Source organism: Lepidochelys kempii, chromosome 16, assembly GCF_965140285.1.
Source record: "Lepidochelys kempii isolate rLepKem1 chromosome 16, rLepKem1.hap1, whole genome shotgun sequence".
NCBI classification, from domain to species: domain Eukaryota; kingdom Metazoa; phylum Chordata; order Testudines; family Cheloniidae; genus Lepidochelys; species Lepidochelys kempii.
In genome coordinates this window covers 22,648,295-22,651,061 of record NC_136395.1, presented here as the reverse complement: position 1 = coordinate 22,651,061, position 2,767 = coordinate 22,648,295, and positions in this window count along the sequence as shown.

Below are 2,767 nucleotides of genomic sequence, written 5' to 3'. Positions count from 1 at the left end.
GGGGACCGGCGCCCTCAGCCCCGGCGGCCCGGCCCCGGCGCAGCGCCGCGGGGGCGTGGAGGCACCGGACCCGCCCAGCCGCCTGCCCTCGCTTCGCCGCGAGCAGCGGCTCAGCCGCTCCCGGCCACGGTGCCCCTCGCAGGGGTCTGATCTGGCTTGGGTACCCCACCCTTCACCGCACTTCAGGGCTGCTTGCTTACAAAATCAGACCGAAAAATACAAGGGGCACAGCACCCTGCCTGCGAGAGAGAGAGAGAAAACAAACAATTTACCATCTAAATACCCCAAGGGATCCACTGGAATAGCACTGTTGTGCTCACGTTTCCCTGTAGAGGGTATATACAAGTCACTGTCTCTATGCAATTTTCGTTTGTACCAACTCGGCGGGTGCTTTCGATGGAGCCTGTTGTAAAACTAGCCAAATATCTAGATGAATTGGCATCCGATGAAGTGAGCTGTAGCTCACCAAAGCTCACGCTCAAATAAATGGGTTCGTCTCCAAGGTGCCCCAAGGCCTCCTTTTCTTTTTGCGAAAACAGAGTAACACGGCTGCCACTCTGAAACCTGTACCCCCAGAAGTACTCAGACCCCTTGTTGAGAACCAGGGGCCTCCCATTTCAGCCTTTCAACAATTTAGCAAGATGCAACAAGGGATTAAACATGATATACTAGGAGCCGCTATTTCTAGGAGATAGGATACAGAATTTAGAAGGGATGTTTCAGGGTATTAGACAACTGAAAGAGTTTAGGAAGTAACATTGTCGTCTATAGGCAGAGACTATCCCACAACTGTCCATTACATGGTATCCTACAGGTGCCTCGAACACTGTCAGTTGTGGCTGCACTACAGTGGAGCACTGGCTGAAGTAGGTATGGCAATTCTTATGTTTAACACCCATTCCTTTTTCATTTTTTACCCCTTAAACTGTACTAATTATACAAGTAGATTCTCACTAGAGTTAGCCAGAAACCCAGGTCGTTTGCAGTATTCTTTCCACCATACACTACAAAACTTGAGCAAGAATAAATGGAAACTTTTTCTGTCTCACCTCTGCAGCTCGGGAAAGGAAATGTTTTTTAAAAATATACATGGTAGAGCAAATTACTAGGATTTTTGAAAAACTAGCACGAAGTCTGAACCGATCTGCAATATCAGTAGGCGGCCCTATGGGAAATCATGAAGGATCACAGGAGACACCGTCTCACCCATTGCACCTGAGAGATGGAAGGGGAGAACTCAGTGCTTAATTTGTGCCAGTGCTTGGCAAGGCCGAGCCCTGGCTCCTCCAGGCTTGGCAATTCATAGCTTTGGCGTTCCTGCATCAGTTATCAATGTAAAAAAAATCGCTTGAGCCACAGCACCTCTTTCATTGCAAATTAAGCACTGGGAGGACTTTCATATAAAATTTGATTTGAACATGGAAGTGTCAGCTAAAGAAAGGTGCCTAGAACTAAGGATGAGGCATTTCTTGCTTCTCAGACTTAGAAATTGATTGGAGGTTAGATACATGCTACTAAATACTTACTTTAAAAAAAAAAAAAAAAAGGAAAAAACCTCATTGACTTGGGCCCATAAAGTAGGGATGCAACAGGTTTTAACTGTGCCTGTTCTAAGCAAGCACCTCCTACTTCAAGCCGTCTGTAAGTGGACAGAAACTAATGCAGCTTTTATCATGGAATCTTCCAAAAAAAAATTTCAGTGAATAGGCACATCATAAATAGGATCAGTGCTTGTCATCCAAACTCACCACTATATACAAACTAGCATCAAAATGCAGCTGCATTCCAGGTGGAGGGAAAAATGTATCCAAGGTCCCAGAACTTTTGAAAACTACCATAAAACCTTTAGTATCTATACCAAGAGAGGACCTCTGACGTAGATAAATTAAGTTTGTTGCAGAAGGACGAACAGCTGCCAGCATTTGAGCCTGTGGTTGCAGGAAGTGCAGGTATTTCAAAAGTTAAGACATAAAACATGCAGTGAAGGTGTGAAGAAAAACTAATTATCCATATCTGAACTATAAAACAGCATTATTAACTTTAGTAAACTGGCTGTATCTGAATAGAGAAAACATAGTAAAAACAGAAACAAAAATCAAGAAGGCTGGCACTTAATACGAAACATTGAAAGCTAGGAGGATTAGATTAATATCTAGTCCGCACCATTGATGCTTTGTATAACATACTTGATTGCCCTGTTACTCAGTTACAAACAGTTGCATATTATAAAGGTAAAAACAGTGCGCTTTCTAAACCATTCCATGACAAATGGAAAATTCCACACACAAAAAAGTATCCAGGTGGAAGAGAAGATACTGACTACTTTTGATGTCGGGCTGCAGTAATGCAAACCCAATAGGAAACAGCACATTTATAAAACCATATAAAAATCAGAGGCTTTGGGAAGGTTACCCAGGGATGAATCCTTTAAAAAAAAACCCTTGTCTGATATTTACTGAAAAGTGTACATTTAAACCAACTGTACTGCTTTTCTAATAAGCACTGATTTTTTTTATATTGTTACAAGCCTGAAACAAATTGGAAAGTCATTTATTTACTGTAAAATAGGTTTTAATTTTGAACATTAAAAGGAAAATATTCACTTTTAAATCAGAGGTTGAAATATCAATTTCCAATATATACAAGTTAAAGATTAGTAATGGATAAGTGGCAATCCTTAAGAGGCAGTATTTTCTAAATTATTTAAGAAGCCTGAAGCGTTCAGTGATGTATCTCCAACTGTCCAGAAAAGTTTCCATCCAATTAG